This window comes from Microcaecilia unicolor, chromosome 3 (genome assembly GCF_901765095.1).
Source record: "Microcaecilia unicolor chromosome 3, aMicUni1.1, whole genome shotgun sequence".
In the NCBI taxonomy this organism is placed as follows: Eukaryota; Metazoa; Chordata; class Amphibia; order Gymnophiona; family Siphonopidae; genus Microcaecilia; species Microcaecilia unicolor.
The window spans coordinates 173,338,792-173,354,834 of NC_044033.1; the positions used below are offsets into that span (position 1 = coordinate 173,338,792).

Here is a 16,043-nt window from a genome sequence, read left to right on the forward strand (position 1 = left end):
TTCTTGGACATATACGAGGAATTTTCTTAATATCTCAAGCACCCCCAGAATCGGCTCCTATATATCTACCAATGCCTAATTTATAATTTTTGGACTCGGTAGCGTCTCCACTTTTAAAACTTAAATACAAAGAGAGTATTGCTGCTCGGTGTGCGACGGCATTCGGCAAGCATGCTTGAACCCTGCCAGGACTGGAAACATACCTTGGCATTCCGGCTCTGCCTGCAGAACCTGCTGCACTTTGCTCTCCCGCACCCTCTCGCCTCCATCCTCGTCATCATCATCACCACCACCAGGCCAAGCTCATTTGCTGGGCCCGGGGCCGGACTCCCGTTTAACCAATCAGCGAACAGAAGCAGCAGCGGCTGCTTTACGGCTCCCACAGCGGGATGCTGGCAGAGTGAGTCTTACTGTCACTGATACTCTAAAGTTCGGGGCTGTTGGACTGAGATACAGATCTCTCTATGGTTCTGCATTCCATGCAGCAGGTAAGCCTTGACGTCTCTCTGTAACCCCTTCGATCTCATGTCTAAGTTTTCTTCTGGTCGTGGAGCTGACGGAACCGCCACAAAATCTGCGAAAAATGAGCTGGGGGGGAATGGCTCAGAGCGTCTCAGCGACATGTGACCAGAGAGTCCCGGAACTTTTAGGAGAGAGAATGAAGGGGGAAGCAAGTAATTTGGTTTTGGTCTAGTAGGCATCATACTCTTTCCTGATATTTAGAAGTGGTGATTCCTTCAGAGCATCACAATTCAAATCGCTTCCCAGCTTTTGATTTAGAGTAGATTGATAACTGCTAATGCGCTTCCCCCGATGGAAGGATGAGGCAGGGTTCTCTGTAATACCTGAGATTTAGATGCCATAGGCTGGTACTAAGCTGAGTTCTCTCCCTCTGCATAATTTAGAAATTCTTCAGTATTATCTGTTTTTCAGCGTATATTGGTTTTTCTTGGATCTCCTTTCCTTTTTATCTTAAGAATTTAAGGTAGTAAGAATTGCCATACTGTCTAGCCCAGCATCTTGCTTCCAACAATAACCAATCCTGGTCACAGGTACCTGACAAGAGTCCATGCTACAAACTCCAGGGATAAGTAGTGGATTTCCTCATGTCTATCTTAATAGTAGTTTATAGACTTTTCCTCCATAATTTGTGTATACCTTTTTTAATCCCAGATATGCTAAGTGCTTTTACCATATCCTCTGGCAACTACTACTTAGCATTTCTATAGCGCTACTAGGGTTACGCAGCGCTGTACAAGTTAAAACATGGGGAAGGACAGTCCCTGCTCAAGAGAGCTTACAATCTAAAGGCACAACAGAGCTTTATTTCGTTGAGGGAACAATATTTTTTCCTATTTGTTTTAAAAGTTTATGCTATTCAACATATTTATAAATGATCTGGAAATTGGAACGACGAGTGAGGTGATTAAATTTGCAGATGACACAACACTATTCAAAATTGTTAAAACGCATGCGGATAGTGAAAAATTGCAGGAACACCTTAGGAAACTGGAAGAGTGGGGCATTCAAATGGCAGATGAAATGGAATGCCCGCTCTATCTGTAACAAACTCCCCTATATCCAGGACCTCTTTATCTCGTGTCACCTCCATCTGCTCGCCATAACAGAAACCTGGCTCTGCCCTGATGACTCTGCTTCAGTCGCAGCCCTGTGCCATGGCAGTTATCTATTTTCACATACTCCTCGCCCTGCTGGCCGTGGGGGCGGTGTTGGACTACTTCTCTCTCCCTCCTCCAGATTTCAACCCCTTCTTCCACCTCAATCTCACTATTTTTCCTCCTTTGAAGTCCACTCTATCCGCCTTTTCTCTCCTCTGCCTCTTCGAATAGCGGTCATTTATCGTCCCCCTGATAAGTCCCTTTCATCCTTTTTCAGTGACTTTGGTGCCTGGCTTGCCTTCTTCCATGATCCTTCCTCCCCCTCTCTCATCCTTGGTGACTTTAATATTCCTGCTAATGATCCTTCCAACTCTTATATTTCCAAGTTACTCGCTTTAACGTCCTCCTTTAATCTCCAACTATGCTCCACCTCCCCCACTCATCAAAATGGTCACTGTCTTGATCTCATCTTCTCCTCCAACTGTTCACCTTCTACTTTCCTTGCCTCTGATCTTCCCTCCTCTGATCACCATCTTATAACTTTCACACTTAAATCTCCCCCCTCCCAGTCCCGTCCTATCTTATCTAATTTTTCTCCGAGGACAAGCAGGCTGCTTGTTCTCACTGATGGGTGACGTCCACGGCAGCCCCTCCAATCGGAAACTTCACTAGCAAAGTCCTTTGCTAGTCCTCGCGCGCCCGCGCGCACCGCGCATGCGCGGCCGTCTTCCCGCCCGAAACCGGCTCGAGCCGGCCAGTCTTCTTTTGTCCGCACTCGGTACGGTCGTTTTTTTCGCCGTGTCGAGCCCCGGAAAGTCGACCTCGCGCGTCCAAAGTTTTTTTGAGCGTGTTTTTTCTTCGGAAAAGCTTTGTTCTAGTGCGGGAAGTGCTCCGGAAACCCTCCCCGGGTTTCGTGTCAATCTTCCCCATACTTCCAGCTTTTTGCCCCGATAAGTTTTCTTTCGCCGTCGGGGTAGGCCTCTTTCGGCCTCGGTCGAGATTTTTCTCCCTCTAAATTTTGGTGCTTCAATTTTCGCCATTTCGGCTTTTGATTTCGCCGGCGTGATTTTTCCGCCCATGACATCGAAGCCTTCCAGCGGCTTCAAGAAGTGCACCCAGTGCGCCCGGGTTATCTCGCTCACTGATCGACACTCGTCGTGTCTTCAGTGTCTGGGGGCTGAGCACCGCCCTCAGAACTGCAGTCTGTGTTCCCTGCTTCAAAGGCGGACTCAGGTAGCGAGACTAGCCCAGTGGAACGTGTTGTTCTCGGGCTCTTCGTCGGCATCGGCACCGGGATCTTCGAGTGCATCGACGTCGTCAGCGTCCAGACCATCTTCCTCGGCCGCCCTTGCATCGAGTGCATCGAGGCATCGGGCCTCTGCATCGGCGCCGAGACATCGGATAGCTGCATCGACGTCGGTGGTACCGGGACCTCGTCTCCTGATGTCGTCGGACGGTGGTGCATCGAGTGGAGTGCAGGTGAGGGCTGTCCATTCCCCTGCTGGTGGCGGTGAGCCCTCGGGTGGGTCTCCTCCTACCCTGAGGGCTCCTGCGGTACAGCCCCCCCCGAGATCGACCCTCTTCGGTCTCGGCCCCGAGGAAGCGACGGATGGATTCTACGTCCTCCTCGTCGGTGCCGGGGAGCTCCGGTGACATGCTTCGGAAGAAATCGAAGAAGCATCGACACCGGTCTCCTCCCCGTGTCGGCACCGAGAGCTCTGGGTCGCCGAGGGATTCGGCACCCAGCAGGCATCGGCACCGAGAGGACCGCTCACCCTCTGTTCAAGAGGTGTCGATGCGCTCCACTCTGGACAGCCCGGAACAGCCTCCTCGCCCGGAACAGGTTCTGACGTCGACGCCTGCATCGACCTCTCAGCCTTTTTCTGCAGCCACTCTGAACGAGAGCCTCCGGGCCGTTCTCCCAGAGATTCTGGGAGAGCTGTTGCGCCCTACCCCTCCGGGTACCGGCGGTGCTTGCGCCTCCGGTACCGTCGAGCGTGGCGCCGGCTGGCCCATCGCCCAGGTTGAGGTCCCCGACGTCGGTACCGCGTGCGGTGCCGACTGCGGCCACCTCCCAGGAGGGCTCCCCGACTACGTCGGCGGAGGGAGCTTCGCCGATGCGGGCCAGGGAGTCTACCTCTCGACGCCCCCGTCGTGGACGTGGTTCCACTGAGTCGAGCAGGGCGAGGTTGCAGACACAGGTTCGGGAACTTGTGTCTGACACCGAGGGTGAGGCCTCGTGGGAGGAAGAGGAAGACCCCAGATATTTCTCTGACGAGGAGTCTGAAGGTCTTCCGTCTGATCCCACTCCCTCTCCTGAAAGGCAGCTTTCTCCTCCTGAGAGCCTGTCTTTCGCTTCCTTTGTCCGGGAGATGTCTACGGCCATCCCCTTCCCGGTGGTTGTGGAGGACGAGCCCAGGGCTGAAATGTTTGAGCTCCTGGACTATCCTTCTCCACCTAAGGAAGCGTCCACTGTTCCCTTGCACCATGTCCTAAAAAAGACATTGCTTGCGAACTGGACAAAACCCTTAACTAATCCCCACATTCCCAAGAAGATCGAGTCCCAGTACCGGATCCATGGGGACCCAGAGCTGATGCGCACTCAGTTGCCTCATGACTCTGGAGTTGTGGATTTGGCCCTAAAGAAGGCTAAGAGTTCTAGGGAACATGCTTCGGCGCCCCCGGGCAAGGACGCTAGAACCTTAGACTCCTTTGGGAGGAAGGCCTACCATTCCTCTATGCTCGTGTCCAAGATCCAGTCTTACCAGCTCTACACGAGCATACACATGCGGAACAATGTGCGGCAGTTGGCGGGCTTGGTTGATACTCTTCCCCCCGAGCAAGCCAAGCCTTTTCAGGAGGTGGTCAGGCAGCTGAAGGCGTGCAGAAAATTCCTGGCCAGAGGAGTTTATGACACTTTTGATGTTGCGTCCAGGGCCGCTGCTCAGGGTGTGGTGATGCGCAGGCTCTCATGGCTGCGTGCCGCCGACCTGGAGAATAGACTCCAGCAGCGGATTGCGGACTCGCCTTGCCGTGCGGACAATATTTTTGGCGAAAAAGTTGAACAGGTGGTAGAGTCTCTCCACCAGCGGGACACCGCATTCGACAAATTCGCCCGCCGGCAGCCTTCAGCCTCTACCTCTACAGGTAGACGATTTTTCGGGGGAAGGAAGACTGTTCCCTACTCTTCTGGCAAGCGTAGGTACAATCCTCCTTCCCGACAGCCTGCGGCCCAGGCTAAGCCCCAGCGCGCTCGCTCTCGTCAGCAGCGTGCGACTCAGCAAGGCCCCGCGGCTCCCCAGCAAAAGCAAGGGGCGAGCTTTTGACTGGCTCCAGCAGAGCATAGCCGACATCCAAGTGTCCGTGCCGGGCGACCTGCCAGTCGGAGGGAGGTTGAAAGCTTTTCACCAAAGGTGGCCTCTCATAACCTCCGATCAGTGGGTTCTGCAAATAGTCCGGCAGGGATACACCCTCAATTTGACATCAAAACCTCCAAATTGTCCACCGGGAGCTCAGTCTTACAGCTTCCAACACAAGAAGGTACTTGCAGAGGAACTCTCCGCCCTTCTCAGCGCCAATGCGGTCGAGCCCGTGCCATCCGGGCAAGAAGGGCTGGGATTCTATTCCAGGTACTTCCTTGTGGAAAAGAAAACAGGGGGGATGCGTCCCATCCTAGACCTAAGGGCCCTGAACAAATATCTCGAAAAAGAAAAGTTCAGGATGCTTTCCCTGGGCACCCTTCTCCCCATGATTCAGCAAAACGATTGGCTATGCTCTCTGGACTTGAAGGATGCCTACACACACATCCCGATACTGCCAGCTCACAGACAGTATCTGCGATTTCAGGTGGGCACACGTCACTTCCAGTACTGTGTGCTACCCTTTGGGCTCGCCTCTGCGCCCAGGGTGTTCACAAAGTGCCTAGCTGTGGTAGCAGCGGCACTCCGCAGGCTGGGGGTGCACGTGTTCCCATATCTCGACGATTGGCTGGTAAAGAACACATCAGAGGCAGGAGCCCTGCAGTCCATGCAGATGACTATTCGCCTACTGGAGCTACTGGGGTTTGTGATAAATTATCCAAAGTCCCACCTTCTCCCAGCGCAGAGACTCGAATTCATAGGAGCTCTGCTGGATTCTCGGACGGCTCGCGCCTATCTCCCAGAGACGAGAGCCAACAACTTGTTGTCCCTCGTCTCGCGGGTGCGAGCGTCCCAGCAGATCACAGCTCGGCAGATGTTGAGATTGCTGGGCCACATGGCCTCCACAGTTCATGTGACTCCCATGGCCCGCCTTCACATGAGATCTGCTCAATGGACCCTGGCCTCTCAGTGGTATCAGGCCGCCGGAGGTCTAGAGGACGTGATCCACCTGTCCACGAGTTTTCTCGACTCCCTGTATTGGTGGACGATTTGCTCCAATTTGACTCTGGGACGTCCCTTCCAAATTCCTCAGCCACAAAAAGTGCTGACCACGGATGCGTCCCTCCTGGGATGGGGAGCTCATGTCGATGGGCTCCACACCCAAGGAAGCTGGTCCCTCCAGGAACGCGATCTGCAGATCAATCTTCTGGAGTTACGAGCGATCTGGAACGCTCTGAAGGCTTTCAGAGATCGGTTGACCCACCAAATTATCCAAATTCAGACAGACAACCAGGTTGCCATGTACTATGTCAACAAGCAGGGGGGCACCGGATCTCGCCCCCTGTGTCAGGAAGCCGTCAGCATGTGGCTCTGGGCTCGCCGTCACGGCATGGTGCTCCAAGCCACATATCTGGCAGGCGTAAACAACAGTCTGGCCGACAGGTTGAGCAGGATTATGCAACCTCACGAGTGGTCGCTCAACTCCCGAGTGGTGCGCCAGGTCTTCCAAGCGTGGGGCACCCCCTTGGTAGATCTCTTCGCATCTCGAGTGAACCACAAAGTCCCTCAGTTCTGTTCCAGGCTTCAGGCCCACGGCAGACTGGCATTGGATGCCTTCCTCCTGGATTGGGGGGAGGGCCTGCTGTATGCTTATCCTCCCATCCCTCTGGTGGGGAAGACTTTGTTGAAACTCAAGCAAGACCGAGGCACCATGATTCTGATTGCTCCCTTTTGGCCGCGTCAGATCTGGTTCCCTCTTCTTCTGGAGTTGTCCTCCGAAGAACCGTGGAGATTGGAGTGTTTTCCGACCCTCATCACACAGGACGAAGGGGCTCTTCTGCATCCCAACCTCCAGTCGCTGGCTCTTACGGCCTGGATGTTGAGGGCGTAGACTTTGCCTCTTTGGGTCTGTCAGAGGGTGTCTCCCGCATCTTGCTTGCTTCCAGGAAAGATTCCACTAAGAGGAGTTACTTCTTCCATTGGAGGAGGTTTGCCGTCTGGTGTGACAGCAAGGCCTTAGATCCTCGCTCTTGTCCTACACAGACCCTGCTTGATTACCTTCTGCACTTGTCTGAGTCTGGCCTCAAGACCAACTCCGTAAGGGTTCACCTTAGTGCGATTAGTGCATACCATTACCGTGTGGAAGGTAAGCCGATCTCAGGACAGCCTTTAGTTGTTCGCTTCATGAGAGGTTTGCTTTTGTCAAAGCCCCCTGTCAAGCCTCCTACGGTGTCATGGGATCTCAATGTCGTTCTCACCCAGCTGATGAAACCTCCTTTTGAGCCACTGAATTCCTGCCATCCGAAGTACTTGACCTGGAAGGTCATTTTCTTGGTGGCAGTTACTTCGGCTCGTAGAGTCAGTGAGCTTCAGGCCCTGGTAGCCCAGGCCCCTTACACCAAATTTCATCACAACAGAGTAGTCCTCCGCACTCACCCTAAGTTTCTGCCAAAGGTCGTGTCGGAGTTCCATCTGAACCAGTCAATTGTCTTGCCAACATTCTTTCCCCGTCCTCATTCCTGCCCTGCTGAGCGTCAGCTGCACACATTGGACTGCAAGAGAGCATTGGCCTTCTATCTGGAGCGGACACAGCCCCACAGACAGTCCGCCCAATTGTTTGTTTCTTTTTGATCCCAATAGGAGGGGAGTGGCTGTAGGAAAACGCACCATATCCAATTGGCTAGCAGATTGCATTTCCTTCACTTACGCCCAGGCGGGGCTGGCTCTTGAGGGTCATGTCACGGCTCATACTGTTCGAGCCATGGCTGCGTCGGTAGCCCACTTGAAGTCAGCCTCCATTGAAGAAATTTGCAAAGCTGCGACGTGGTCATCTGTCCACACATTCACATCTCATTACTGCCTGCAGCAGGATACCCGACGCGACAGTCGGTTCGGGCAGTCAGTTCTTCAGAACCTGTTTGGGCTTTAGGATCCAACTCCACCCCCGAGGGCCCTGTTTGTTCTGTTCCAGGCTACACTCTCAGTTAGTTGGTAAATTTTTTAGGTCAATCTCAGTTATGTCCTCGCCGTTGCGAGGCCCAATTGACCATGGTTGTTGTTTTGAGTGAGCCTGGGGGCTAGGGATACCCCATCAGTGAGAACAAGCAGCCTGCTTGTCCTCGGAGAAAGCGAATGCTACATACCTGTAGAAGGTATTCTCCGAGGACAGCAGGCTGATTGTTCTCACAAACCCGCCCGCCTCCCCTTTGGAGTTGTGTCTTCCCTTGAAGTGTATTGTCTTGCTACATACTGGACTGGCCGGCTCGAGCCGGTTTCGGGCGGGAAGACGGCCGCGCATGCGCGGTGCGCGCGGGCGCGCGAGGACTAGCAAAGGACTTTGCTAGTGAAGTTTCCGATTGGAGGGGCTGCCGTGGACGTCACCCATCAGTGAGAACAATCAGCCTGCTGTCCTCGGAGAATACCTTCTACAGGTATGTAGCATTCGCTATCTAGGAATCTTCACGATATTGACCCTTCATCTCTATCCTCCCATGTTTCAAACCTCCTCTCTACTGTGACACCATCCACGTCTGTCAACGAGGCTGTTTCTTCTTACAACAATACTATATCCTCTGCCTTAGACACTCTTGCACCTTTGATGACCCGCCCTGTAAGGCGTACAAAACCCCAACCTTGGCTGACTTCTAATATCCGCTACCTACGTTCCTGTACCCGCTCCGCCGAACGCCTCTGGCGGAAATCTCGGGCCCTTGCTGATTTCTTACACTTTAAGTTCATGCTGACCTCCTTCCAATCTGCTCTTTTACGTGCCAAACAGGACTATTATATCCAACTGACCAACTCTCTTGACTCTAATCCTCGACTTCTCTTCACCACATTGAACTCTCTCCTCAAGGTGCCCCCTCCCCCAACTCCCCCTTCATTATCTCCTCAGACCCTTGCTGAATTCTTTCACAACAAGGTTCAAAAGATAAACCTTGCTTTCTCTAACTCACCACCTCTCCCTCCACTAGTCCGTTCCCCTCTCTCTCCTTCCCCTCATTCCCTTTCCTCCTTTCCTGAAGTTACTATTGAGGAAACTACACTTCTCCTTTCTTCCTCAAAATGTACCACCTGTTCCTCTGATCCCATTCCCACCCACCTTCTTAATGCCATCTCTCCTGCTCTTATTCCTTTTATCTGTCACATTCTCAACCTCTCACTTTCCACTGCGACTGTCCCGGCTGCCTTTAAACATGCTGTGGTCACACCTCTCCTTAAGAAGCCTTCACTCGACCCTACTTGTCCCTCTAATTACCGACCCATCTCCCTCCTTCCTTTTCTCTCCAAATTACTTGAGCGTGCTGTTCACCGCCGCTGCCTTGATTTTCTCTCCTCACATGCTATTCTTGACCCACTACAATCTGGTTTTCGCCCTCTCCACTCAACCGAAACTGCACTTACTAAAGTCTCCAATGACCTATTACTGGCTAAATCCAGAGGTCAATATTCCATCCTCATTCTTCTTGATCTTTCCGCTGCTTTTGACACTGTCGATCACAGCATACTTCTCGATACCCTGTCCTCACTTGGATTCCAGGGCACTGTCCTTTCCTGTTTCTCTCCCTACCTCTCCCTCCGCACCTTTAGTGTTCACTCTGGTGGATCCTCTTCTACTTCTATCCCTCTGCCTGTCGGCGTACCTCAGGGTTCTGTTCTTGGTCCCCTCCTCTTTTCTATCTACACTTCTTCCCTTGGTTCATTAATCTCATCCCATGGCTTTTCCTACCATCTCTATGCTGATGACTCCCAAATCTACCTTTCTACCCCTGATATCTCACCTTGCATCCAAACCAAAGTTTCAGCGTGCTTGTCTGACATTGCTGTCTGGATGTCTCAACGCCACCTGAAATTAAATATGACCAAAACCGAGCTCATTTTCCCCCCCAAACCCACCTCCCCGCTCCCCCCATTTTCTATTTCTGTTGATGGCTCTCTCATTCTCCCTGTCTCCTCAGCTCGAAACCTTGGGGTCATCTTTGACTCTTCTCTCTCCTTCTCTGCTCATATCCAGCAGATTGCCAAGACCTGTCGTTTCTTTCTTTACAACATCCGTAAAATCCGCCCCTTTCTTTCCGAGCACTCTACCAAAACCCTCATCCACACCCTTGTCACCTCTCGTTTAGACTACTGCAATCTGCTTTTTGCTGGCCTCCCACTTAGTCACCTCTCCCCTCTCCAGTCGGTTCAAAACTCTGCTGCCCGTCTCGTCTTCCGCCAGGGTCGCTTTACTCATACTACCCTCTCCTCAAGACCCTTCACTGGCTCCCTATCCGTTTTCGCATCCTGTTCAAACTTCTTCTACTAACCTATAAATGTACTCACTCTGCTGCTCCCCAGTATCTCTCCACACTCGTCCTTCCCTACACCCCTTCCCGTGCACTCCACTCCATGGATAAATCCTTCTTATCTGTTCCCTTCTCCACTACTGCCAACTCCAGACTTCGCGCCTTCTGTCTTGCTGCACCCTACGCCTGGAATAAACTTCTTGAGCCCCTACGTCTTGCCCCATCCTTGGCCACCTTTAAATCTAGACTGAAAGCCCACCTCTTTAACATTGCTTTTGACTCGTAACCACTTGTAACAACTCGCCTCCACCTACCCTCCTCTCTTCCTTCCCGTTCACATTAATTGATTTGATTTGCTTACTTTATTTATTTTTTGTCTATTAGATTGTAAGCTCTTTGAGCAGGGACTGTCTTTCTTCTATGTTTGTGCAGTGCTGCGTATGCCTTGTAGCGCTATAGAAATGCTAAATAGTAGTAGTAGACCAGTGCTTCCCAAACTGCGTGCCATGGCACCCCAGGGTGCTGCGGTATATTTTCTCCACCTCCCTCCCACTGCCACCTAAGCCACTATTGCTGCTTCTCTAGATGAGCAGAAGCGGCAAAACAAGCTGCAGCCACCATGGGGCTGGACTCTCCATATCAGTGGCGTAGCCAGGTGGGGCGCAGGGGGAGCGGTCGCTCCCCTAAATGGATTTTTAAACAAAATGGCGCCTATGCAATTTTGAATCGGCGGGGCCGGTACTTTTTTTTAATTTGCAGTTTCTCCTCTCCCTTCCCTTCCCACCCTACCGTTCCACAACACGCTTCCCTCTCTGAGTCTCCAAGCCGGCCAACACCACTCTCGCTGCAGCAGCAACAACAAAGTGCTTGATTGGGCCCGGCGACGGATCCTTCTGCCTTCGTCACGAGTCCCGCCCTCGCGCAAACAGGAAGTGTCTGAGCTGGAGGAGCGAGTCGAGACGCGGTAGAGGGAAGGAACAGAACGAAGCAGGTTTGACGATCCCGGGGGGGGGGGGGAGGAGGGGCGACGACACAGAAAGTGGCGCTGGACTCGGGGGGGGGGGATGGAAGGAGAGAGGGGAAACAGCGGTGCTAGACTCGGGGAGGGTGGGGGTTGGAAGGAGAGAGGGGAAACAGCGGTGCTGGACTCGGAGAGGGTGGGGAATGGAAGGAGAGAGGGGAAACAGCGGTGCTGGACTCAGGGAGGGGGAGAGAGGGGAATCAGAAAACAGTGCTGGATTCAGGGAGGGGGGTTGAAGGCAACGAACTAAAGGAGGAGACGCTACTACCCACTTACAAGAGGAGAAGAAATGGAAAGCCCAACCTGGGAAAGAATTTGTAAGGCTGACTTATGGAACAAGGGAAAAAAAAGACTAGGACCAGCCAAATTCCCAGACAACAAAGGTAGAAAAAAAATATTTGTATTTAATACTTTGTAGGGACTGAGATACTGCTTTGTAAAATGTACATTTTTTCCTATTTTTATTTTGCAAAAATGTACATTTAAAAAAATGTTTTATTTTGCATTTTTCTCTTTTTTACCAGTAGTCTGGCTTCCTTGGGCAGATTGGGGGGGAGGGTCTCTATTTCAATTTTTGTTGTTTTGTTTTGGTGGCTCCGTATTCTGTATTAAATTGGTAGCAAGGAATGTTGTCACAATTTGTGTTTCTGCCAGGTGCTTGTGACCTGGGTTGGCCACTGTTGGAAAATGAATACTGGGCTAGATGGACTGTTGGTCTGACCCGGTACAGCTACTCTTACATTATATAGATGAGGGTCTGTCCATGTTCTGCATCTGTGACTGAGGTGAAGGATTCTGCTAGCATGTAGTGTCTGTGTAGGAATGTGTAACAGTGCAGCTTGTTCCAGTTTCTCAACAGTAGGCATATTGGTGCTCCAGAGCCTAGTGTAATATATATAGCACTGTCTTTTCATAGGTGGGTTCAGTCTGTTATGGTGTGGTAAGTTTGGTGTTCTAGGGCAGTTCTGGAGTACCCCCTTGCCAGTCAGGTTTTCAGGATATCCACAATAAATATGCATGCCATTGATTTGTATATACTGCCTTCATTAAATGCAAATCTTTTTCATGCAGATTCATTGCGGATAACCTGAAAACCTGAACGGCAAGGGGGTACTCCAGGACCACCTAGGGAAACACTTCTCTAGGTCCTACTGTAATATTTATATCGCCGTCTTTTCATAAGTGGGTTAGGGCTGTTATGATGTGGTAAGTTTTCAGTATAGGTTTTGGGTGTCTTTTTGCAGAGGTTTGTGTTATTTCACAAAGGGGCCTGTTTACTAAGGTGCGTTAGTGTTTTTAGAGCACCTACACTTAGTGCGCTCGCTAGCCATATAGGCGCCTATAGGGATATTGTAGGCACATACATGGTTAACGCGCGTTAAAAATGATAATGCTGTTTAGTAAACAGGGCCCAAAGTGTCTAGCCCTATTTGAGGCTCTGGGGCAAGGGCCACCAAAATAAAAATGTTCAAGACTAGTGTTCTTCACATCCTGTAGAGTCACCACACAAACAAAAGCCCATCTTGATTTAAACAAGGTGTTTAGCAGTGGAAGGACTGGGTGTGCTATTCCTGAGGTAATGGTCACGATTTGAATATTTGTATTTGAAGTTAAGAAGACAGGTTGCCTGCTCTGGCCAGTCCAGGGACCTCTTCTGCGTCCTGCCTACTGATGTAACTTACTGTTTCCTTGTAGGCAGGACACAACAGAGACATCCTGTATTAATCAGTGCCTGCTACAGCCCCTGAGCAACAACACAGACACTACTGTCTAGCTGACACCAACTGGCGCCTATTTTATAAAAGTCTGCTCCCCCTGCGATGAAAACCTGGCTACGCCTCTGCTCCATATACGGGATGTGGCTGATGGTCCTGCCCCCTTGACATCACTTCCTGTTCTAGGGCATAGCCAGTAGCTGTGTGAATGAAGCATTTTTCCCCACAGTGGCTGTAGCTTGCTATGCTGCTGCTGCTGGTCTAGAGAAGCAGCAGCGACAAGGGTGGGGCTGTGTGGGAGAGAGGGGAACAGAGGAGGTAGACGCTGCATTGGGGGGAAGAACAGAGAGAGTCTTAGGCTGGGTGGAAGGGGTATGGACGGCAGAGGCTGGATGGAAACAGAACAGAAGGAAGGCATGCTTGGGAATGCAGGCTTCACTGGCTGAAGCATGCTACTGATTTGCTCACTGCGCAAGCAGCGAGCGCCTTGGGCAGTGTACCTCTTCGGTTGGCAGGGCTTGGGCATCTCTGCCAGCAATGGTAAGACTTATTGCTGATTGGAAGAGGGGGAGACCTGAGAGGAAATATGTAGCCTAGGGGTACCATGATGGGAACCACAGATGTAGAAAAATGCAAAGTGATGCACATTGGGAAGAATAAAATCATAGTTACCAGATGCTAGGGTCCACCACAGGAGTCAGCAATGAAGAAAAAGATCAAGTTGTCATTGTAGACAATACGCTGAAATCTTCTGCGCAGTGTGCGGTGGCAGCCAAAAAGCAAACAGGATGCTAGGAATAATTAGAGGGATGCAAAATAAGACCAAATATAATTATAATGCCTATGTATCACTCCATGGTGTGACCTCAATTCTGGTCTCTGTATTTCAAAAAAGATATAGCAGAATTAGAAAAGGTTCAAAGAAGAATGACCAAAATGATAAAGGGGATGGACCTGCTCCCATATGAGGAAAGGCTAAAGAGGTTAGGGCTCTTCAGCTTGGAAAAGAGATGGTTGAGGGGAAGATATGATTGAGGTCTACAAAATTCTGAGTGGTGTGGAATGGGTGGAGGTGAATCGATGTACTTTTTGAATGAGTGAAAAAAAAAAAAGACCAGGGGACACTCAATGAAATTGCATGGAAATGCTTTTAAAACAAATAGGAGGAAATATTTTTTCACTCGAACAATAGTTAAGCTCAGGAACTTGTTGCTGGAGGATGTGGTAACAGTGATTAATGTGTCTGGGTTTAAAAAAGGTTTGTTCAAGTTCCTGGAGGAAAAGTCCATAGTCTGTTATTGAGATGAACGTGGGGGAAACTACTGTTTCCCTGGGATTGGTAACGTAGAATGCTGCTACTAATTTTCTGCCAGGTACTTGTGACCTGGATTGGCCATTGCTGGAAGCAGGATACTGGGCTAGATTGACCATTGTTCTGACTCAGTATGACTATTCTTATGTTTGTATGTTATTACTATGTAACTTCATGGAGTGTCCCCTCGTCAATTCACGTTTACCCATAAGAGCATAAGCATTGCCATACTGGGACAAACTGAAGATCCATCAAGCCCAGTATCCTGTTTCCAACAATGGCCAAGCCAGGTCACAACTACCTGGCAAGATCCCAAAGAGTAAAACTGATTTTATGCAGTTTATCCTAGAAATAAGCATTGGATTCTCACAAGTCCATCTTAATAATGGCTTATGGACTTTTCTTTTAAGAAATGAGCCAAACCCTTTTTAAACCCTGCTAAGCTAACTGCTTTTACCACATCTCTGGCAACAAATTCTTTCTCTTGGTCTCACCGCACAGTTCGGGCTAGCTCGTCACGGGTCAGCACCCGAAACCAGTGCCACAAAAACTAAAGCGGAGAGGGGGAGTCTCTTTTTCTTCCTCTTAGTCACTTCTCTTCTTTTTAGTCACTTCTGACTCGCTGAGCTGGGCAAGGGCCAGAAGGCCATAGGGTATTAAGCCAGGGCTTTTACTTTGCACACTCTTTTCTAGGGTCGTTTAGGAGTAAAAAAGTTTCACTCTCACGCTAAGAAAAGACTCCAGTGCAGGTTTTTATGCAACAAACAAGAACTTTACTCAACTTATACTACAGGCACTTGAAATCTTTCCAGAGCAGAACAAGTTAATTTATAATCCATCTTGATGTCTGTGTAACAATTAGTCCAGAGCCAAACTTAGGGATGTGTTGTAAATCCTCTAGATTAATTGGTAAGTTCTACAGAATGTACATATTTACAGCTCCTTTTGTCCATTACCCATTCTTTCTAGGTGAGACAACCTAAGGCTGTGCCTGCAGCACTGGGGCAACAAGAGATTTTCCTTTTGGACTAGACCTCCTTATCTGTCCACACTCTTCCAAAGGAGTACCTCTCTGGGCTACCACCTTTGGTTCCAAACAGGCTCGTTCTTGTTCCCAGGCTGGGATCCTCTGCTTCCCACCTGTAGCACTCCTCCACTCCATGGTTGATGTTGTTGCTGGCAGAAACCTCCACCTTGGTCAGCCTTAGTTTCTTGAACCCATCCAGGACACCCCCCTCTCCACAAGGGTCCCGGCAGGAGTAGCGGCAACTAAAGACCTCGTACTCTCCCCAGTAACAATATTTATTAACTCTAAACTCCTCCCCTACTGCCATTCAACAATCAGGAACACTACTGTCAACACTTTCCCCACAAACGCTCACCTTGGGGTTGGGCTTCTCACTCTATTACCAACCAGTTCACTCCTCCCGGTGACTCCAGGAAGGGGTTCCCACCAGTCTAGCAATCCCCCATTCATTGTTGAATCTTTAATTCTGTTTGGTTGAGGCAGAAAATGACGTGTTTGTTGGGTTAGGTTTGAGGAGATGGTGGGGGGGGGGTAGTTGAGTTATATATTTGCTTTGACACTATATGCCAAATGTTGAATTTGCTATTTGCATGTCCTACTTTTTGCGGTGTCAATAAAAATGATTGAACCATATATAAATTCATTCCATGATCTGTGGTCCTTTCTCTCTCTTGTCCCTAGTGTTCTCTTTTCTCTTCACCC

At 50.3% G+C, this 16,043-nt stretch overlaps 1 protein-coding gene across 3 annotated transcripts in view; it reads left to right on the top strand.

Annotated features, from left to right (window-relative positions):
- Window positions 1-307: 307 nt before the first annotated feature.
- LOC115465832 (glycoprotein-N-acetylgalactosamine 3-beta-galactosyltransferase 1-B-like) overlaps window positions 308-16,043 on the top strand; it is a 67,911-nt gene continuing 52,175 nt past the window's right edge. For 2 of the 3 annotated variants that reach the window (XM_030196591.1, XM_030196592.1), the window contains exon 1: window positions 309-488. The gene's annotated coding sequence lies outside the window, so the exon portion shown is untranslated. Of the gene's footprint in view, window positions 489-16,043 lie in introns of all 3 variants that reach the window. The other variant, XM_030196593.1, reaches the window with a different exon arrangement.